At 39.7% G+C, this 24,381-nt stretch overlaps 1 protein-coding gene and 2 long non-coding RNA genes across 5 annotated transcripts in view; 2 read left to right on the top strand and 1 right to left on the bottom strand.

Annotated features, from left to right (window-relative positions):
• Positions 1 to 24,381, bottom strand: part of LOC134804273 (PDZ domain-containing protein 8) — a 96,184-nt gene that overhangs the window by 41,925 nt on the left and 29,878 nt on the right. The window lies entirely within an intron of this gene.
• Positions 14,044 to 16,234, top strand: LOC134805223 (uncharacterized). Its single transcript, XR_010146255.1, has 3 exons — positions 14,044 to 14,920; positions 15,312 to 15,386; positions 16,146 to 16,234. It is a non-coding gene; the product is annotated as an uncharacterized LOC134805223 (long non-coding RNA).
• LOC134805362 (uncharacterized) lies at positions 22,236 to 23,873 on the top strand. Its single transcript, XR_010146270.1, has 3 exons — positions 22,236 to 22,493; positions 22,885 to 22,959; positions 23,719 to 23,873. It is a non-coding gene; the product is annotated as an uncharacterized LOC134805362 (long non-coding RNA).

Raw genomic sequence — 24,381 nt, forward strand, 5'->3', positions numbered from 1 at the left:
GTCACATGTGTCCTCAGGAGATGACAAAAATTAAAAACTTATGTGCAAAAGTAATGATTTTATCACATATCAGTAGTCAGTAGGTACATAGCAGGTGACGGTTCTATAACAAAGTTAGGCTTTATAATCTTTTAGGGTGATATTATTCATAGGAGATACGGGAATCTGAAGTATTGTTATGACTGTGATATATTATGTAGGTATTAAGTATGTATTAATTTTACTTATATACTAGCTCTAAGAATTTTTTTTTCCTAAAATCCGTTTCAGAAAACCGCAACTTACTGCCGATACGAAATTTATAATGCGCTGCATACCTCATTTGATTTTTTTTTGCGTGTCCAATTACAAACCAAGCGCATCATCTTAGGTACGTATACTCGTATTTACTGTTTCCGTTCTGTTGGATATAACTGATATAACCATCAGTCGATCATAAAGTTGATTTGATAAATATCCCAATTCGTTCTAAGATTTTCAACTAAGTACCTACAGTTTAATTTCATACCCATCTCAACATGTCAAGCAAACCTAATTAAACATCTAAGCAGTCTAAACGTACTTCAATTATTTACATTATGGTTTAGGTTTCAAATAAATGAATTCCATTTCAAGCTTCCATTAACGTTCGAGGACCGTGGAACTCATTAGGAAACCTTAATTAAATAATACGAGTATCCATCTGTAGTCTAAGTGCTCTGAAAGTGAGTAAACAAAGCTCATTGGGCAAAGTATCTGCTAAGTAAGTGATTGATTACTGGTGTTGACTTGCTTTTGATGGTTTTACCATTTGGCGAATTGTCATATAAATCGGGCTGCTACCATTTTTTAGGGTTCCGTATCTCAAAAGGAAAAAATCGGAGCACTTATAGGATCACTCGTGCGTCTGTCTGTCTGTCTGTCCGTCTGTCACAGTCCATTTTCTCCAAAACTACTGGAGTTGAAATTTGGTACACATATGTAAGTTTGTGACCCAAAGACGGACATGTAACGTAAGCAAATTAATTTTAAAAATGGGGGCCACTTTTGTGGGGTAAATGAGAAAATTAAAAATAAAGTTTTCAAACTACATCGTGTTACATAAATATTAGGTCCTTACCTATGAAATTGGCGTTTTTGTTCATAGATATAAGTCTGATCCTAGTTTTTTTTTTACAAAAGTACATACACAATTACAATAAAACTACAGTGCACTCAATAAACAACGATTTTACATACAATTAATTGTTATTTTTTATTGTTAAGTGTTCAGAATTAAGCCTTGAAAATAGGTCTTTTCATGTGCTGTCGGTTCGAGTATTAAAATTACTTATATTTTTCTAATGGTACCAATTTTCAAGAAATGGAGATATTGAAAACATACCTTAAAGGTGTCAAAAATTACTGGAAAAATTTTGTTTGGTTTGAATTAGCCATCAAAAAAATATCCGCAAAATTAATTGTATGGAAATTCGTGTTTCGTTGAAATTCTCCGAACAAAACGCCAATTTCATAGGTAATGACCTAATAGTTTAGAAGTTATTTAAGAAGATAGCCAATAAAGGACCATTCCCCCATGCACACTTTTCTCCGAAACTACTGGGTCTAAAATTTTGAAAAAAAAAATACACAAAATTGGTCTTTAGAATTGTACAGTCAAGCGTGAAATGAACTTAATTACCTACTTAAGTTTTTGATCCGACCCCTATGGGTTTTTTAAAGACATTTCACTCACGTTTCACATAAAAAAATACATTGTTAAAAATTGTGTAATGACTAACTACTGAAAATTGCTTTCCAAAAAGCATGAAACAAGAATAAAAATCTAAATAAAAGCACGTACGTATGGCCGTATGCTCAGCAATATACTTACGCATTTATAAAAGCCATTCCGAAGGTGAAGTTTAATATTCTGCATGAACCTATATTGCAAACTTAACTATTATAAAAGCAATATAACGACTTTGACACGCTGGCGTAATATTGCAGACTGATAGCAATTTCAGCAAGAATTCTTGGTAGAAGTGAAGTAAAATGAAAAGTTTTTAATTAAACCAGACTATTGGACACTAAAGGTAAAAACTTATTATAAACATTATAATTTCTTTGGCACCTGATGAAAGGGATGTGATGGAGGTTAGCAACAAGCAAAGGTATGTACGAGTAATAGCTATTTATCAAATAAAAAAGTAATGTTTTTGTTAAAAGATTCTATGATAGATATTATCATTTAGACGCTTGAGCGCAGCGAGAACTTTGGTCTCGTAAAACATATAAAAAACACGAACTATGGCGTACTATATCAACTAATAAAAAATAATAACAACTGTTGCAGCGTAAGTTGGTCTCAATGAAAAATAAATTAAAACTAAGTTATAATTTATGTAGTTGTGCGGACCTCGCAATGCGCGACTTTATCTCGTACTTGGCCGAATTTTTAATACCTACTAAGCTGCAGTGTCTCAGAAACGCGGTCAAGTTATTGGCCTGCCCTGTTTACGGGCATCTTGAGTCTGCTTGCTCAGTGCTCTCTAGAGCCTTACCTAAAGCGTAGTCAGATGAGTCAAGTGCCTACGATGAAGTCATTGTCCACAGCCCAAATCTCAGGTACTTACCTATTGGATGTTTGTTCAACCCTTAACTATCCATATTATGATAGGTAAATTCGACAGCAAAAATGCTACTATGGGACTAACTCCGGAATCCCGAACGAACATGGGCGTTTCTTGTGGGCAGATCTATTGAATAAGCCAAAATAAATGAAAACCTGTTTAATTGCATGAAAATTTATATATTTAGCTTCTTAGGAGTTCTTACGTTTCCATATCTGTGCAAAACCGTTGACTGAAGTAGCATGACGAATACGAACGTTTCCGAGAAAGTAAATGAAATAGCATAACACGTTCGTGCGTTTCTGTCAAAATACTTACGATGGTCAAAGATTAATGCACACATCTGTAGGTACCTATCAAACCATGAGCAGCGTGCTGCATAAAGTTCGCGGTTTCTCGATAAGTCAATATTGGCTTAATCGAGTTAAAATATCGGGAATTCTAAGGAGGACCAAAGGATTTTAGTTATTAAATAATCCTGGTATTGGGTAAGTCAACATTGAAAGGATTAAAGCCTGATCAGTAATATATGATCGTTGTCAAGAGGGCGCTGTTACTCTCGTGTATAGGGTGACATTACTGTTTAGTATGAAAAAAATAGTTCCAGTGAAATTCCGCAATATGGCGCGTGATCATATATTCCTGGTCAGGCTTAAATACCTACGTTTTCAAGATAGTGCTGTGCTGAATTATATACATATTAAAATTTAAACTTTGTTTAAACCCTCATTTCTTAAGAGGACAGTTAACGACTATTTTTACACGATTACTGCACACCAATAGGAGGGTTATGATTTAGACCGGTATGTATGTACCTTCATCTTTACATACAAATTTCCCTTTCTCCCTAGCTGGTTAACACTGCGAAAAATATTTATATGCCATTGTGCGTCCAGATGGAATTAAGCTATTAAGTACTCGAAAATAAACATTTGGTTGGTAGGTATATTTCACTTACTTCTAAGTGTTGATAGAATCCCGAGTCCTTTGAGTCTACTTAAATATGAAGAACTATTATTTATTTATATAGCCCCGGAGACTGGGTGACAGAATTTAATCGATGTTGGTTGCTGGCTTCTATTTCTATAAGAAATCTCTCAACTCAGTGTGCCTGTTGGCAAAGGCCTCCTCCAATAGCTTCCATTGTTTCCGGTCTTGGGCAACTCTTCTCCATTTTGGTTCCGCAGTGAGCTTCAGCTCATCCTCCCAGCGCATTTTTTGTCGTCCTTGACTTCTTTTGCCATCTTAACATGAAGATCCGAACTATATACTCGTTTTTAATATTCTAAGTCTTTTAAGCCCCGGGTCGAGTCCTTCATTAAGTCTAAGTTAAGCAAGAACTCTCGTATTTGTACGAGTATATACGTACTTTGCTCAGACACAGTAAGATGAGTAAGAAAGGAAGAGCTTCGCTTCTTCTGCTCTACCTACCTTCTGTAAGTGGAGTATGTGTACAAACACAAGAGTTAGAAGCGACGAAAGAGTTTGTAGACGGTCGTACCTGATAAACGGTTTTCACTACTTTGACCTTATAAATTAAATAATAAAGTTAACTTTGGTCTTTACCTCTATGAGCGAGTGAAATGAATAAATCTATACATATAATAAAGCTGAAGACGGTCGAAAGTCTGTACATGGAAGATATTTGAAAAAAAGTTGACTGGGGATACTTAGAATCGATAACAGAACACGTTCCAAAAGTTTTTAGATTTTTTGTCTGTTTGTCTGTTTATCTGTTTATTTGAACGCGCATCACGTGAAAACGGCTGAACGGATTTTGATGAAAACTTTACTAATCTGTCGAGAAAATCCCCGGCCAGGTTATAGGCTATAAAAATTCAACCCCTAAAAGGGGGGGTAGCCACAACACTCGATTGACTTAAGTTTGCCCCTGAATCTTATGGCGCTACTTAGGAAGGAGGGGCAAACTTTTTTCAAATATGTGCTACCACTATTGAGTACCCTGGTAAACTAACAGATGGAGCTGAATTTAATACGTTGTGACATGAACAAGCTACCGATGAAAGATTTTGCCAAATTAACTCTAAGTTTAGAAGACACGGATATCAACAAAAATAATTGAATAATTATGTTGATTTAATAAATTAATAATATATCGAAAAATGTTCGCGCTCGCTTCGCTCGCGTTTTCAATAACTTTCTAAGATATGGCGACTGCAACGTTGCTGCTGCAGCACTGTCTATTTTCGTGATAAAATGATGTGACTGACTTCCATACTAAGAGTAAAAATGTACAACTGTCTAACTGTCTATCAAATTGGGTTTTTATATCGAAAAATTTTCGCGCTCGCTTCGCTCGCGTTTTCTATTACTTTCTAAGATATGGCGACTGCAACAGCATTACTCTGTTGCAACGTTACTGCTGTACCACTGTCAATTTTCGTGATAAAATGATGTGACTGATTTCCATACTAAAAGTAAAAATGTACAACTGTCTATCAAATTGCGTTTTTATATCGAAAAATTTTCGCGCTCGCTTCGCTCGCGTTTTTAATCACTTTCTAATATATGGCGACTGCAGCAGCATTACTCTGTTGCAACGTTACTGCTGCAGCACTGTCAATTTCCGGATAAAATGATGTGACTGATTTCCATACTAAAAGTAAAAATTTACAACTGTCTATCAATTTGCGTTTTTATATCTAAAAATTTTCGCGCTCGCTCCGCTCGCTTTTTCAACAACTTTCTAAGATATGGCGACTGCAGCAGCATTACTCTGTTGCAACGTTATTGCTGTAGTACTGTCAATTTTCGTGATAAAATGATGTGACTGACTTCCATACTAAGAGTAAAAATGTACAACTGTCTAACTGTCTATCAAATTGGGTTTTTATATCGAAAAATTTTCGCGCTCGCTTCGCTCGCGTTTTCTATTACTTTCTAAGATATGGCGACTGCAGCACCATTACTCTGTTGCAACGTTACTGCTGTAGCACTGTCAATTTTCGTGATAAAATGATGTGACTGATTTCCATACTAAAAGTAAAAATGTACAACTGTCTATCAAATTGCGTTTTTATATCGAAAAATTTTCGCGCTCGCTTCGCTCGCGTTTTTTATCACTTTCTAATGTATGGCGACTGCAGCAGCATTACTCTGTTGCAACGTTACTGCTGCAGCACTGTCAATTTCCGGATAAAATGATGTGACTGATTTCCATACTAAAAGTAAAAATGTACAACTGTCTATCAAATTGCGTTTTTATATCTAAAATTTTTCGCGATCGCTTCGCTCGCTTTTTCAATAACTTTCTAAGATATGGCGACTGCAGCAGCATTACTCTGTTGCAACGTTATTGCTGTAGTACTGTCAATTTTCGTGATAAAATGATGTGACTGATTTCCATACTAAAAGTAAAAATGTACAACTGTCTATCAAATTGCGTTTTTATATCGAAAAATTTTCGCGCTCGCTTCGCTCGCGTTTTTAATAAATTTCTAATATATAGCGACTACAGCAGCATTACTCTGTTACAACGTTACTGCTGCGGCACTGTCAATTGTCGTGATAAATGATGTGATTAATTTCCATTCTCAGCTGTAATGCGGCAATGAACGTCACTCAATTTACCAAAAAAATTCAATGTAATCTTGATGACCCTAGGGAGAGGGGGCACCATGGTCTAGAAATGCTTAGGGCATCAAAATATCTTAATCCGGCACTGGTCGTTTGCGGAGTCAAATGATTTGGGACTCGCATTTTATACGCATTACCATGCATTCCCGAAAACAATCGAATCATTCCCGAAAGTCTCGCAACGCATTGAGGTTACAAGGGGCACGTGTCTTCCTCAGGAGTCTGAAGAAGACCACGGTGAGTGGCGGTCTAGCCACAGGCAGGCCGCTTCGCTTTCGCTCGCGCGCGTATACCTTACGGCTTACTGTATCGTCCGACATATACCTACTACCTACTCTGTCGTTTAAATCACGTGTAAAATTTGAATAAGTGCGAAAAAACTATTGACTTTGGAGTGTAGTTTTATTTAGTGGTGAATATTTTATCTGGACTACAGTCCTCTAGCATATCCATCTGTCAACTTTACCTACTTCAAGTTCCGCCTCCAGGGGAGAGGGAGAGAAATTAGGATTAGAAATTAGCCGCTTACTGACACAGACCGAATTCCACGCGGGCGGAGCCGCGGGCACAGCTAGTATGACATAAATACATTTGAATTTGATCGCGGCAATTGACCGGGGGCGGGCGTTCAACTTTCCTATTGAATATATCCACTTAATTACAGATAGCTGTTCATTATTAATTTCACCTCTTTACGAAACATAAACCATAAACACATATGTAAAATGTTCATATACCGAATACAAAATACAAAATCGTCTAAAAACAAAAGTAGATTATTTAGGCATACTTGTTTTAGCATTAGAAAGAAGGTAAAGTCGGACCAAGAAAAGTCTGCAGCGGATTTGATAGCCCACGCAGTGGAAGTGTCATTTATACGTCATAATTTCATAGAAGTTTGACATATAAAATAACACGTGCACTGCGTGGGCTACCACATCCGCTGCAGACTTTTCATGGACTGACTATAAGTGATCTGTGATCTTGACATGTCTTTTAATTAAAAAACGCTTGTTAATGTCAGTAACTATTACTTATGAAAGCAGAAGGATATAAATGATCGTATTAGATTCATAACATACCTATAATATGTACATATTTGCCGTGACTTATTTTTAAAACGTGTTATTCAATTAAAAGACACATCATCAAGATTGTTTACCTTATTTCTAATGCTTAAAAAAACGAACTAGTAAATAACAGAAATAAGTAAGTAATTAGGTAATGTAATGGTAAAAGGAACGTTGGCTAGTAAAAACGTTTGTGGGCTCGATGATAGGTACAATACCTAAATACCTATCAAACCATGAGCTGAGTGCTGCTTCTGCATAAAGTTCGCGGTTTCCCATTAAGCCAATAATGGCTTAACCATGTTAAAATATCAGAAATTTCAAGGAGGATCAAAGGATTTTAGATATTAGATCATCCTGGTAATGGGTGGGTCAACATTGAAAAGATAAAAGCATTCAAGACAGTGCTGAGTATAAAATATTCAAACTTAAACATTGAACGCTCATTTCTTAAGAGGTTTACGACTATTTTCACATACAAAATTCTCTTTTCCTTCCCTGGATAATAACTAGTGTCCGACCGAAACATGTTTTTTTGCCGAAACCGAAACCGAATGTTCGGCTTTGGCTCTAGTTTCGGCCGAAACCGAAACCGAAACCGAAACTTTTGTAGACTTGTTAAAATCGTTGAAAAAATGTAAGAAAACCGCTTTTACACACATGGCTGTCAACACCCAATGCCCTTGAAATTGATGTTACTTAAGCAGTTTAAAAAAAAATACTAGTGTTAGTTAGACCAAGATAATTCTGCAACGAAACGTGGTCTTTCACTATCGGCCTCATCTCAAAACTCAAAGTCGCTCAACGAGCTATGGAGAGGGCTATGCTCGGAGTTTCTCTACGTGATCGAATCAGAAATGAGGAGATCCGTAGACGAACTAAAGTCACCGACATAGCCCACCGGATTAGCAAGCTGAAGTGGCAATGGGCAGGCCACATTGCACGCAGAGAAGATGGCCGATGGGGTCGAAAAGTGCTCGAGTGGAGACCACGGACTAGCAAGCGCAGCGTAGGACGTCGACCCACAAGATGGACAGACGACCTTGTTAAGGTCGCCGGAAGACGCTGGATGCGGGTCGCTTCCAACCGTTACGTATGGAGGTCCAAGGGGGAGGCCTATGTTCAGCAGTGGACGTTTTATGGGTGAGATGATGATGATGATGATGAATTCTGCAACGATTTTGATAACACACGCAGTGCAAGAGTTATTTTAAACGTCAAAACTTCTATGAAATTATGACATATAAATAACACTTGCACTAGTTGCACTGCGTATGTTATCAAAATCATTGCAGAATTTTCTTGGTCTTACTCTATTCATTCACCAGTCAAGCTAACATGTAGATACAGGGTCAACCAAAAACGCGAGCGCAGCGAGCCCGAAATTTTTTGTTGACAATATCGCAAGGCCGGGTACCGATGTGCACCTGGGGCCTAAAAGTCCGAAGTGCCCCATTGAGGCGAACATTCATGCGAAGTCAAAGCCGTGCATCAGACTCCAACCAATTGTAATATATGTGCAGGGTGCATAAAGGAAAGTCACACGTCCGTTTAGTAGGCGATTTATTATGAGACTGGCGGTAGGTCCATAACTCATTACGTATATACATATCATTACTCTCTTCTTAAACTTAAACATAAATAGTCTTTAAAAAAAAGAAAAACTTCAAATCCCAGTCGGCTAACAAAACTCTTATCGTTAAATATCACTGTTATACATTTTAACAATTAACTATTTCTTACTCTCTTCTTAATGCTACATATAAAAAAAAAAATCCATACCTACACATCACAAAGCTAAACTGGAGTGCAATGCAAAATGTAAATAGTTACCCATCTTACTTAATGACCCGGTAACTAAACAAGGTCATCGTAAATCGGAACATCGCAGATCAGCTGATGAGCTGTAGGTATAGGAACGTACATAGGTAAGTATAACATGTAATTTAAAATTGTTTAGGGTTACTGACCTTACTGTAGATCAAAAATAGATAGGTAGTAATGTACTTACATTAAGGTATGTTTATTAATATTTAAGTTTTGTATTGATTCTAAACAGTAGGTAGTACTTATAACTAAAACTAATTAAATATAGGTCAGTATTCGTCTACTCACATGGAAACAAAAGAAAAAGTTTTAACAAATAAACCTTTATTTTATGATCTATAATCAACAACGTAGCAACAGGCTAACCTAAATGACTAATTATTCACTACTGTTTATACATGGTAAGTTTATTATTGTCAACACAATTACTTAACTTTTGTGAACCCTAGTCCAACGAGGTAAGGTATATCAATGGTAAGTTAAGTTAAATTTATTTATTATCTGTTATGGCACAGTGATTACGTTACACCAAAAAAAATAAAAAACTAACATTACCTAACTAAAATTTGTATTTCGGGGGATTTAAAATCCGGCACTCCCTAACATGGCGGGGTTGAGGCGGTTCCTGAGGCGGCAAGGGCGACGTTTGGAGGTCACTGCTGGGGCCAGCGGTAGGTGATGGCGGTGTACTGTGTCGCGCGCTTCCGGGTGTAATGACCTCGCGCGCCGGGGTGTCTGGCGGTGTCCCTGGAGTGGGTGCAGCCTCTCTAGCCGTGCTCCCTTGTTCCGATGGTCTGCCCTGTGGTAAGAGTAAAGCTGATGGATCTGGTGGACATACTAAAACACCTGAACGCCGCTTTAGCTGATCGACGTGCCTATGGGACCCCCTGCCTAAGCTATCTAACACTGTATAGTCGGTTGTTCCCTCTCTCCGTAATATCTGCCCCGGTGTCCATTTGGTGTTGCCCTGGTATTGGCGTGCCCAAACGAGTTCACCCGGTTGAAATACACGTTTTATACCTGCAGTATTAGACATCTGTTTCTTTTGGGACTCGCGCGCCTTTTTCTCACAATCCGGTCTAATCGCGTCCAATTTGGTACGTATTTGCCTACCTAACATTAATGCCGCCGGACTCTCACCCGTTGTGCAGTGTTCGGTGTTACGATAATGTAATAAAAATGTATTGATTGCAATATTTATATTTTGCTTTTGCCTAACAGCTTTTTTAATAACCTTTTTGATCGTGCGCACGGCATTTTCCGCTGCTCCGTTCGATGCCGGGTGATATGGGGCGGAAAACAAATGTTCTATACCATTAGTAGTCAAATATGCCGCAAATTCCCTACTAGTAAATGGCGGTCCATTATCGGATACCAATTGTCTTGGCAGACCCCAACGAGCGAAAGCTTCACTGAGTTTTTCAATTGTATTAACCGCGGAGGTGCTACATCGTGGGAAGACCTCCAACCATTTCGATCGTGCATCCACCAAAATGAGATAAGTTTCCCCACCTATAGGGCCTAAAAAATCCGTGTGCACCCTGGACCACGCTCTCGCTGGGAACGGCCACGCGGCGGGCCCGTGCCGGGGCGGAGCGTCGGCCTCGGCCGCGCACACCGTGCACGCGCGACACATGGCCTCCACGGCCTCATCGACGCCCGGCCACCATACGTAACTCCTTGTAAATGCTTTAGTTTTCACAATCCCCATATGACTTTCATGCAATAGATCCAACACTTTTTTCTGACAGCTCTGTGGTATCACAACGCGATGGCCCCACATAACACATCCTAATTCCTCATAAAGTTCACCTTTCCTGTTATGATAAGGGCGTAAATTATCTATTTCTATCTCAGATGGCCAACTTGATCGTAAATAACTTAAAACCCGACCTAAAATTGGATCTCGTCGCGTTTGTGTTTTGATTTCGTGATAGTCTAACAACATTTCATTTTGTACAAAATGCAAATAAGTTTGCTCTGGAGGTGGGCCATCCATAGACGTCGCATTTTTAACTGGCACCGGCAAGCGCGATAACCCATCGGCGCCATTCGCGTCTGTGCGCACGTATTCTATGTCGTAGGTATATGCCGACAGCTTGATCGCCCACCTTTGCAATCTACTCGCTACCATTGCTGGGATCCCTTGTTTTGGACCGAATATACTAACAAGGGGTTTATGATCAGTCCTTAACACGAAACGCCTACCATACAGAAATTGATGCAACTTTTCAAAACTAAACACAATCGCTAAGGCTTCCTTGTCAATTTGCGAATAATTACGCTCCGCGTCGTTAAGCGAGCGCGAGACATAGGCGACCGGCCGCTCCGCCCCCGCGCCCGGCCGCGCGCCGGCGCCGGCGCCGGCACAGGGTTGGGTCAACACGCCGGAAATGCCGCGCGAACTCGCATCTGTCGTAAGAATCAAGGGTTTGTTTTGATCGTAATGCATCAACACTTCTGCGCTAACTAATACCTGCTTAATTGTTTTAAATGACTTTTCACATTGTTTACCCCATTTCCACGCTACGCCCTTCCTAAGCAAGTCATATAAAGGCGACAATATGGTGCTTAAGTTTGCCACGAACCTAGCATAGAAATTGACGACGCCTAAAAATGATTTTAACTCTGTTATGTTTTGTGGTCGTGGAATTTTAACAATAGCCTCAATTTTTGCCGGGTCGGCTTTAATGCCGTCTTTAGAAATAATAAAACCTAAGTACTTCACTTCTTCAGTAAAAAAGAAACATTTACTTTTTTTTAGTTTCATGCCATGACTATGCAATTTCTGTAAGACTTTGTCCAATGTCACTAGATGGGATGCCACGTCTGGTGTGCCAATTAAAATGTCGTCTAAAAATACTTCTACGTGTGGAATATCCTTTAGTAAACTAGCCATGATTCTCTGAAAAATACCCGGACTAGAAGATAGGCCGTAGACTAACCTATTGTACTTAAACAATCCCCTATGCGTGTTAATAACCGTATATTGCTTTGAATCGTCTAGTTCTGCCTGATTATACGCTTGAGTTAAATCAATTTTCGAGAAAACGCGAGCCCCGTTCAGCCTTACTAATAAATCATCAATTTTTGGAAGCGGGTACCTATCGATCAGCAAATTCGGGTTAAGGGTTATTTTGTAATCGGCACAAATCCTTAATCCGCCATCAGCTTTACGTACCGGCACTAGGGGCGTGGCCCACTCGGAAGTGTCGACGGGCTCGATGACTCCGCTGCGCAGCATCTCGTCCAGCTCGTGGTCCACCCGGTCGCGCAGCGCGTACGGCAGCGGCCGCGCGCGACAGTACACCGGTGCCGCGCCCTCCTTCACGCGAAGAGTCGCCTTGCCGCCCGTAAACCGCCCCAACCCGCCGCTGAATAGCTCCTTATACCTGTCGAGTAATTTACACAGTTCATCATTACTCACAGTTTGACAGTTAAATACTGGGATCTGAATCCCTAGCTCCGTTAGCCATTGCCGGCCTAACAAAGATGTTGTGGCCCCTTCTACAACAAACAGTTCTAAAGTTTTTAATTTCCCTTCGTAAAGAACATCTGGTCTTATAACTCCTAACGGTTTAAATTTACTCCCATCAAGAAATTTAAATGACAAATTGAATGGCTTAATCGGCCTATGCCTAAAATATTTATAATAGTTTTCTTTACTAATGCAGGATATTGGGGAGCCCGTGTCTATTTCCATGTCTAACATTATGTTGTCTACGTGCATAGACATGCTTACCGCTCTGTAGTCGCTCAAACAGAGATGATGCAAATTTTCTTCAAATTCAGTGTCCGACGAATTGTCCTCGTCGGCCCCTGGAGTCTCATATTGTGCCGCCTGGACGTGGTGAAAAGCGCGCCGAGGCCCGCGACCACCCGCGCCCGCGCCGCGTCTGCCGGCGCCCGAGCTGCGCCCCCTGGCAGCACCCTGGCCGCCAGCTGCGCCCGAAGACGGGCACACTCGCCTTAGATGCCCCACGCACCCACACTTGCTACACGTGAAATTTCTATAGCGGCAATCCGCTTCACGGTGGCCTTCCCGTCCACAAACTGCACATTTGGAGCCATTGTTCGACCTATTGCTGATGCTGGCACCGTTATTCTGTCGGTTATTTGGATTATTGCCTTTATTTCCGCCACGTGGTCCCGGTGTGATCGAATTTACGGACGCCATGTTTGATCTGGCAACGTTGCTCTCGCTCGCACCCGGGCGTTCTACAGTCGCTGCGTCCCTCTCCGCCGCTTCTAACGATAGCGCAAGGCTTACCGCTTTTGAATAGGTTAAACTCTTCTCGGCAAAAAGACGTTGTTTGATCGTGTCGTTTTTTAATCCACACGTAAACTGATCACGGAGATTGTCCTCTAATGACGTATCAAACTCACAATGTTTCGACAATTTCTTGAGCTCCGTGAGGTATTGTGCCACGGATTCCTCCTCGCCCTGACGCCGCAGCCGGAAACGGTACCTCTCGGCCATAAACGAAGGCTTGGGTTCCACATGATCTTGCATAATCTTAACGACATCAGAGTATTTCAAGTCCCCGGGCTTCTTAGGGCTAGTTAAATTTCTCAACAACTCGTACGCGTCCGCGCCCATGACAGCTATTAACGTTGGTAATTGCACCTCAGCTTTAATATCGTTTGCTTTAAAATACATCTCCAAACGCTCGATGTACTGAGTCCAGTTGCCAGAAGCTACTTCGAAAGCCTTGATCTTCCCAACCGACATTTTTGTACCACGCCAATGCACCACAACAAAATAACCGCTTTCAAGCCAATTCAATTTTTTACACACCACTATCACAGCAAAAAAAAAATGTTTATATTATATTTGCACGCATCTATAGGTGAAGGGGTGGGCAAAACCGTAAAAAAGAGGTGTCTTTGTCGAAATAGTTTGGTCATATTATGGCATATGGAGGCCTGGAAAGTGATTATTCCTGTCGAAAATACACTCAAGTATTGGATATTGTAATCGTTATGTGTCTGTCTGTTATAATGAAGTCTAGAAAGTACATTTCATAACTAGTTTTAATAAATACTTATATGCATTTTATTCCATCCGGACAGAATTTTACGACAGCATTTTTTTTTAACTTACTTGTAAGACCTTTGTCTATTTTCTAGTATAACAGTTTTCTTCCAAATAGTTGTAATAGGGGTTGTAGACCCAAAACCACCTAGTGCCTACGATTATTCGTCGGACTACGATTGCTCTGTCATATTGCGCAGGCGCTTTTGTAGCGTAAGGATAAAATTATTACACGAATCTATACCATGACATAGAATAGAGTGTACTCTTTTAAAGAAAAATCTAATATAATGCTTAAATTATTCAAAAATAAAATAAAAAATGATCTAAATTAATTTAGTAAATTACTTGGATTTGAACATACTTTGATTTTAAAAAGTTTTAGATTCTAGATAAAGCATTTTGTAGCAAAGAAAGCGACGTTGCAAGTTCGTGCATTGTTCGAAATCGCCACGAGCGCTTTGCACTGTTGCCAGACTGGTTCGTTGTTTGTTGTTTGGATATTGAGAAAACTTGTCAATCTTGCTTGACATTGTGTTGTCTATCGTTCCACGATTCCGTATGAGTTAGCGTGTATTCCTTATTGTTTTATTCCTGTTACTTGTTGTTATTTGTTATTGAACTTAGTGTTTTGTGTGATGCAAGTCGTTTCGTACTAACGCACGTGTGCGTACGTACTTTATGTTTGAAAATCCCTTAGAATGGGGAACAAGAAGGGACGAAAATCTAGTGCATCAGTGAGATTGAAGCGAAAACGAAAGCAAACATGCTCCGGAATGTCGTTACAAAGCTGCTGCACAGTAAGTACCTACCTACAATAACATACTTTTACCTCTCGTGACATGGATCCGTGCGTGAGAGTATTGTTTTGATTATCAAGGTTACTTTCAATGATCAGTTTTAACAGGCCGCATACTAGGGGTTTAGTCTAGCAGGCCACGTTTCATAGAATTAGACCAAAAAAAGTCTGCAGCGATTTTCATAGCCAACGCAGTGCAACTAGTGCAAGTGCTATTTATAATTACGTCATATTTTCATAGAAGTTTGACGTTTACTGATCAATAACAAGGTACAAAAGAAGAATTTCCTTGTCATCCTTATGTCTTGCCTAACGAAATAAGAATCTAATGATCTCGTTAATTGCATGGAATCTTTATAGTATAGCTCAACTACACTTTATTCTTCTTCCAGGCCACCTGATCCACATGACCAAATTGACAGTGAAGTGTGTCAATCTGCTAAAGAAACCACAAATCAACCTGAACCGTAAGTTTTATTTGGATGAGTAATAATATTAAGTAGGTACTTATGTTTAATTTTACCTCACAGCCAGCTTAGCCTGCTTTTATGCTGGCTTGCTAGCTAGAACCAAACTGGTGGTACCCGCAGATCATCATACCTTACCCACATGTCAATATTTAACAAATTCCTTACAGCATGGATACAATTGGAACCATACTAGTAAGCCTCCGCTGTCTATTTTGTCTGTCCATCTGTCCATGTGAATGAAAGCAGTATGTCATGAACCGTAATATGTTCATATTTGAAGTTTTCAGTGCGTTTCTTCTGTTGTTACTTACAAATGATAATAAATTGCATTAGGTACCATAGTGTCTGTAGTCAATAAGTCGGTCAGCAGTTAAAAATTTCTGTAAGGCAGATACAGATGGACTGCAACCTAACTGCAATTTGTGTATGAACTGCACGCCAAATGCAATGTCAGCATGCAGTTTCCATACAAGTTGCAGTTGTGTTGCAGTCAGTCTGTACCGGCCCTAAGCAGTTTGTTTTAAGTAATACAAGTAAATGATTTTGTGAAATAGGTCCGTGTCTGGTGGCTATGTAAATACCTTCAGTCCCAATATCTATCTGTAATTTAATTGAGTTGACTTGTTTTAAGCAGGAAATTGTAAATAAGTCAAATTACAAACATGTTTTGGTTTGTCATACATGGAGTCGGACACATAATGGAGCATGATGGTTACTTGTTTGATTACGGCTTGTTTATATTTTTCATTGTTACAGATCTTTTTCTGCTTATGTAGACTATTTGAGTGAAGACACTGAAGGAAATGATTTTAATATAACACATGAAAATATACCTACTGGCCCTGAACAGTAAGTAAAGATTTTATTTTATATTTATTACATGGGTTCAAAACATTGACATATATCTAAAGACTGGCCTTACACGGGCGATAATTTGTGAGTGACACCGCTGAACAGCACCATTCTTAGTGTAATGCCCGTATGGGTCTTTAGATATATTTAAATGGTTCAAAATAAGTGAATAATTGTATCCCAACAATAACATAAGTGTGAAATGAGAGCCAAGTCCAATATTAAAAATATGACTGTCGTTTTTAACTCGCCGACAAAATAATTGAGATCTATATGGGTGCCAAGTTCTGTGCTGTGTAGAAAATCCTGAAATTATAAGGTTGTCAGTTGAGTGTCGATCGCGGTTGATTTGAATTTTAAAATATTTTAAATCTCTGGCGTTATCTTTATACCCAGCTGGTGAAATAAGTGCTAAATTTAACTAATTATATGTTGCTATTCCAATTCTTGTGGTAAGACGTATTAGTTAGTGCATAAAAAGCGATATAATTTTCTTTTTTATCTTGTAGGGTGGTTGCCCATGGCAACCATAGTAACACCTCATGAACGAGGACGTTACTTTAAACCGTCCGAGAGATGGAGAACCCAATCGTTCTTTATCTTTTAGCTTAGCTCATCATGAGAATTTCGAGAATTCACATCTGTCTGAGTCTTCTACTCCCGTTTTGGAACGAATTCATAGGCACGAAAGGGAGAAGCGTAAGGAGCTTCATGAAAAGGATCGTAACGACAAAATGTCAAATAAAGATAAGGGGGCCCGCTCCAGGTCCGGCAGCCCCCCTGATAGATGGTCGGATGTTTCGAGTATGGATTTTAATCAGCCCCACTGCAGCTCAGAGGAGAGTCAAATCCCGCCAGGACAACTATCGATGGCGCAGTCTTCAGTGTTTACTCCGCCGGCTCATTTAATAGACTCGCAAGAAAATAAAACTCCCTCTCAGTCCCCTTCCTCCCCTCTTACCCCAATTGGACGCACTAAATACACAACCAATGATCAAGGTCCTTTTTTGGTATACGTTCAAAAAATAGAAGCGGCTTTAGATTCGGGAACAACTCTACACCCAGTGACCTTTGGGCGTTTCCTGCAAACGCGAAAAAGGGAATTTCCCAATATTGTTGAGGGGTCGGTTAAAAGAATTGGGCGAAATCGGGTATCAATCTGCTTCCACTCCGCTGAAGATGCCAACCACTTCCTAGAATCTTCCACTTTAACACACAGTCACTACAAGGCTTTTGTGCCATCTTTTAATGTCTCAAGACTGGGACTGGTGCGAGGAATTCCTGCTGACTGGTCCCCTGAGGAGGTGCTCGAAAATCTTAAGGTCCCCTTAAACTCGGGAGGCCCCGTCCCCATTAAAATTAGACGCCTCAATTTTAAAAAAACCAAACAAGACGGCACTTACTCGTGGCTTCCATCCGAAACTGTTATTGTCACTTTTGACGGCCAAACTCTCCCTAAGAGGGTATTTTTATGTCTGAACTCTCTAGTGGTCGAACAATATCAACTCCCTACTATCCAATGTTACAAATGCTGCCGGTATGGTCATTCGAAAGATAAATGTAGGTCTCTCCCTAGATGCTTCCGCTGCGGAGGTGCTCATCAGGGGGACAATTGTAACGGCGATGGTGAACCTCAACCATTCTGTTGTATCTGCCCTCAGGGGTTGGGGGCAGGTCACACAGCCAACAGCAAATCTTGCCCCGAATTTGTTAGACAATCAAACATTAAAAAAACTATGGGGGATGAGAATATCTCCTACATTGAAGCCTCAAATCGTCATGCTAAAGTCTCTCACAAATCTTACGCCAATGTTGCGGCCTCTTGCTCTTCTTCTCCCCAACCGCAGTCTTATAGAAAAACTATTTTCCGTCAACCCCGCACGCCTCCTCACCTCGAAAAAGGGTATGATAAAAGAGCTCATGATGCTTTGACAAGGGCCCCGGTTGTCGAATCCAGACCGGTCTTCCCTAATCAACCACCCCCTAAGGAACAATTCATAGTTTCAGAAATTATAAAGTTGATTTCTTCCTTCGTAAAAATTTTTTCTCCCGCCAGCCCTTTGGCTAACCCTTCTTTGATTTCCCACGTAGCGCCTTTTATTTCATCTCTGTTAAATCATAATGGATCAAGTAATACTTCAGTGGAACAGTCGCAGTATCAACAATAAAAAACAAGAGATACTTTACCTTATCAATAAATACAATCCAGCTATCTTGGCCATATCAGAAATATGGCTAAAGCAAAACTCCAATTTCAAAATCCCCAGTTACTGTTCTCTAATGGATTGCCGGGCTGATGGCTGTGCTGGAAGTGCCCTTTTCATTAGAGACCATATTTCCTACTTACCTATTTCACTGCCTAATAATAGTCCTAATTTCCACGCAGCTTGTGCTCGTGTGGAAGGCATTACATTTTTATCCCTTTATATTCCTGATCCTTCTTCTAACATCCTAAAGTCTCTTAGGAAGTTAATAGAACCCCTCCCCCAACCTATTATTGTTCTTGGGGATTTTAATATCCACCATGCTTTATGGGGTTGTGAGAAAAAAGATGACGCTCTAGGAGAACAGTTTCTACTAGATATATTGGACAAATGCAACTTATGCCTACTAAACTCGGGTTCGCCCACCCGACGCTCTCTCCCTAATCAATCAGCTAGTGCAGTTGACTTATCCCTTTGCTCTCCTTCTCTTGCATCTCGAATTTCCTGGGAAGTCCTGGACAGCACTTATGGAAGCGATCATTTCCCTATTTTACTGTGTCTTCCTTTTGGTTCCTCTAAAAGACCTTCAATAACCTATCCCCTTCTAATATATAATATCAACAACGCAGACTGGGATAGTTACAAAAAACGTCTAGAGTATGAGACGTTACATCTTCCTCCCATCACTCCACACTCTATAGAGCTTTGTTCCGACGCCTTAATTGCAGCCATTAAGACGTCTGCGGATAAGGTCTTTCCCCTTAAAAACACAGTTGTTGGCAAACTGGCTTCTCCCCCGTGGTGGGACAGTGACTGCTCTAAGGCTATCAGGGCTAGAAAAAGAGCAGAGCGGGAGTATGCTGTAAATATGTCAAATGAGAATTTTGATTCACTGAAAAAAACCATGACGGATACCAAAATCTTGCTTAAGAATAAGAAGTCTGAAGGGTGGAAATCATTCTGTTCCTCTTTAAGTCCCTCTACTCCGGATACAATTGTTTGGAACAATATCAGAAAATTTAGAAGATCATATAACCCTTGTAAATGTCCTTACCCAAATTCTTTACAATGGGCTGAATCTTTTCTAACCAAAATAGCTCCTCCATATGTTCCTGGGGTTCTTGACTCCACTATAGGTTTGCTGAATAACCATTCATCTGACCCCCTAGATCAGTTGTTCTCACTTGTGGAGCTCAGGAATGTGTTGGGAGCGGTAAAAGACTCCGCCCCAGGACATGATGGTATTCCCTATTCGTTTATTGCTAAAGCTGGTGACCGATTCCTTAATTACTTCCTTGGCCTAATTAACTCTATTTTGCTTTCGGGCCGGCCCCCTCGGTCCTGGAAATCTCAACTGATAATGCCCATTCTCAAACCAGGTAAGGACCCAAATGACCCACAATCATACCGACCTATAGCCTTATCGTCCGTTCTAACTAAGATTTTAGAGCATCTTATCAAGAACAGATTGGAATGGTTTCTTGAAAACCACGAATTGTTAGGAAAATCTCAATATGGGTTTAGAAAAGGTAAAAGTACAATTGATAGCTTGGCTATTTTCACAACGGATATAAGACTAGCTTTTTCAAAACAAGCTTCGGTTCTTGCAGTATTCTTGGACGTCGAGGCTGCTTACGACAATGTTCAACTTTCCATTCTCCGAGAAAAACTCCGTAATTTGAGAATACCTGCGAGATTGGCCTGTCTTGTGGGTAACCTACTTTCCGAAAGGCAAGTTACATTCCGGGGCAAAGACCCTCACATCAACCCTTCTAGACTGGTTTGGCGCGGATTACCACAGGGATCTGTCCTGAGCCCCCTACTGTACAATTTTTACACTCATGACCTGGAGCGGTCTATTTCTGACTGCCAAGTACTCCAATATGCAGATGATCTTTTAATTTACTCCTCAAATAAAAACCTAGTTTCTGCCAGTGAGTCTATCAACATGTCACTTCAGTCTTTAAATAACTGGCTCTCTAATAATGGTCTGTCCCTGTCTCCTTCTAAATGCTGTGCAGTCGTTTATACTCGTAAAAGAGCCCTGCCTAATTTGAATGTTTCGATCAACGATTCTAATATTCCCTTCCGTCCCTCCTACAAATTTTTAGGAATTAATTTAGATTCTAAACTAACCGGGGACCTACACTTTGAATATTTAGTTAAAAAATGTGAACGTGGACTTAACACTCTCAGATGCCTAGCGGGAGTTTGGTGGGGTTCCCATCCTACTTCCCTGAAACTAATTTATAATGCTACTGTTCGAAGCATATTAGATTATGGCTCCCATCTCTTGGTACCAGGGAATAAAGCTGGATTGAAAAAACTTGATCTAATCCAATCGAAAGCCCTAAGAATTATTTTGGGTGCAATGAGGTCTAGCCCAATCAAGGCTATGCAGGTAGAGTGTGTTGAGCCTCCCCTCGCTTTGCGCCGTCAATTCTTAGCGGATAGTTATTTTTTCCGATCGCTACAATTCTCGTATCATCCTATCATTCACCGTTTATATGACCTTAAAGCAGTGTCTGCCCTTAATCGTCTTGACCTACCCTGTCTTGTGAATAGCCTAAGAAAGTTTCAAACTCTCAAAGATCCAGTTTACCATACCCGCCGACTACCTTTGTATGAATTTAACTACGCGATTATCATTTACCAGCCCCGCGTTATTCTAAACTTCGACATTTGTCATAATGATCCTCATGCAGATGAGTACCTCCGCCAGATCCTTACGCGCGAATGGCATGACTGGAACACTATATTCTGTGATGCGTCTAAATTATCACCAACTGGCTGTGTGGGAGTAGGAGTTTTCCACTCTCAATATAACATAGTACAAAAAATTAAATGCCCTCCTGAAACGTCTGTATATACTGGAGAATGTATTGGCATTTTGGAGAGTGTGAAGTTTATTATTCTTTTCAAACTTAAGAAAGCTATCATCTTTTCAGATTCCCGTAGTTGTCTACAAGCACTACTATCTAACCCGTTTTCGTCCAAATTCCACAACCCAATTATCCTCCAAATTAAAGAGAATCTTCTAATTTGTAAAAAAAGGGGGTTTGAGGTTGCCTTGATCTGGGTTCCGGGCCACTCAGGGGTCTCAGGGAATGAACGAGCTGATCGGGTAGCTAAGGAAGCCGTGGTTTGCGGTGACAAAACGCCTTTCAGGAACTATTGTTATGATTTAGTCCCTCTGGCCTCTAGTTGGCTTTTCCAAGCCTGGTCGGCCAAGTGGACTGCCGCTAATCGATCCCGAACCAAATCTTATTACCTTGTACAACCTGATGTACCAAGAAAACCTTGGTTCTCAAGGATTTTTATCCCAAAACAGTTCTGTTCCATAATTATTCGAATGAGACTGGGCCATTGCTGTTCTCCTGTCCATCTGAAAAAAATCCATAGTCGAGACTCCTCGCTGTGCGAATGTGGGCAGGAGGAAGGTGACTTAAATCACATTTTTCTTGCATGCCCTTTATATAATCATGATTATCTTTATACGGATCTTTTTCACCTTAAAGTTTCCTTACCTACTTCTATTATACAATTGATTAAATCCAAAGACAAATTTATATTTTTAGCTCTAGCTTCTTTCTGTGAACTTAATAAATTGAAACTTTGATATATACCATTTTTGAAATCAGCAACTATTATTCATTATCTCATTATAATTTCTAAATTTTCGATTTATATACATATCGACATGACACTGGCTACTGTAATAAACGCCATATTAAAAAAAAAAAAAAAAAAAAAAAAAAAACTTGTCAATCTTGCTTGACATTGTGTTGTCTATCGTTCCACGATTCCGTATGAGTTAGCGTGTATTCCTTATTGTTTTATTCCTGTTACTTGTTGTTATTTGTTATTGAACTTAGTGTTTTGTGTGATGCAAGTCGTTTCGTACTAACGCACGTGTGCGTACGTACTTTATGTTTGAAAATCCCTTAGAATGGGGAACAAGAAGGGACGAAAATCTAGTGCATCAGTGAGATTGAAGCGAAAACGAAAGCAAACATGCTCCGGAATGTCGTTACAAAGCTGCTGCACAGTAAGTACCTACCTACAATAACATACTTTTACCTCTCGTGACATGGATCCGTGCGTGAGAGTATTGTTTTGATTATCAAGGTTACTTTCAATGATCAGTTTTAACAGGCCGCATACTAGGGGTTTAGTCTAGCAGGCCACGTTTCATAGAATTAGACCAAAAAAAGTCTGCAGCGATTTTCATAGCCAACGCAGTGCAACTAGTGCAAGTGCTATTTATAATTACGTCATATTTTCATAGAAGTTTGACGTTTACTGATCAATAACAAGGTACAAAAGAAGAATTTCCTTGTCATCCTTATGTCTTGCCTAACGAAATAAGAATCTAATGATCTCGTTAATTGCATGGAATCTTTATAGTATAGCTCAACTACACTTTATTCTTCTTCCAGGCCACCTGATCCACATGACCAAATTGACAGTGAAGTGTGTCAATCTGCTAAAGAAACCACAAATCAACCTGAACCGTAAGTTTTATTTGGATGAGTAATAATATTAAGTAGGTACTTATGTTTAATTTTACCTCACAGCCAGCTTAGCCTGCTTTTATGCTGGCTTGCTAGCTAGAACCAAACTGGTGGTACCCGCAGATCATCATACCTTACCCACATGTCAATATTTAACAAATTCCTTACAGCATGGATACAATTGGAACCATACTAGTAAGCCTCCGCTGTCTATTTTGTCTGTCCATCTGTCCATGTGAATGAAAGCAGTATGTCATGAACCGTAATATGTTCATATTTGAAGTTTTCAGTGCGTTTCTTCTGTTGTTACTTACAAATGATAATAAATTGCATTAGGTACCATAGTGTCTGTAGTCAATAAGTCGGTCAGCAGTTAAAAATTTCTGTAAGGCAGATACAGATGGACTGCAACCTAACTGCAATTTGTGTATGAACTGCACGCCAAATGCAATGTCAGCATGCAGTTTCCATACAAGTTGCAGTTGTGTTGCAGTCAGTCTGTACCGGCCCTAAGCAGTTTGTTTTAAGTAATACAAGTAAATGATTTTGTGAAATAGGTCCGTGTCTGGTGGCTATGTAAATACCTTCAGTCCCAATATCTATCTGTAATTTAATTGAGTTGACTTGTTTTAAGCAGGAAATTGTAAATAAGTCAAATTACAAACATGTTTTGGTTTGTCATACATGGAGTCGGACACATAATGGAGCATGATGGTTACTTGTTTGATTACGGCTTGTTTATATTTTTCATTGTTACAGATCTTTTTCTGCTTATGTAGACTATTTGAGTGAAGACACTGAAGGAAATGATTTTAATATAACACATGAAAATATACCTACTGGCCCTGAACAGTAAGTAAAGATTTTATTTTATATTTATTACATGGGTTCAAAACATTGACATATATCTAAAGACTGGCCTTACACGGGCGATAATTTGTGAGTGACACCGCTGAACAGCACCATTCTTAGTGTAATGCCCGTATGGGTCTTTAGATATATTTAAATGGTTCAAAATAAGTGAATAATTGTATCCCAACAATAACATAAGTGTGAAATGAGAGCCAAGTCCAATATTAAAAATATGACTGTCGTTTTTAACTCGCCGACAAAATAATTGAGATCTATATGGGTGCCAAGTTCTGTGCTGTGTAGAAAATCCTGAAATTATAAAGGATTTGACTTGGCTTTGATTTTGTAACCTTCTCTGAAAAAAGGGAACCTATTACTTACAAACTACTTAGTACATTTTTCTTCCTCACTCTGTATAGAATATGGCCGGTGAGAACCTTTAAGTTTTTGTGATCTCTAAAGCCTCCTCTCCATATCACGATATGGAGACGGGGCTTAAGATGTGCCTTGACTCCCTTCTCCCAGTGAAGCGATATACATGTGAAACTGTATTTGTATGAAATATTTCTA

The sequence above is a fragment of the Cydia splendana genome, chromosome Z (assembly GCF_910591565.1).
Source record: "Cydia splendana chromosome Z, ilCydSple1.2, whole genome shotgun sequence".
Taxonomy (NCBI): Eukaryota; Metazoa; Arthropoda; class Insecta; order Lepidoptera; family Tortricidae; genus Cydia; species Cydia splendana.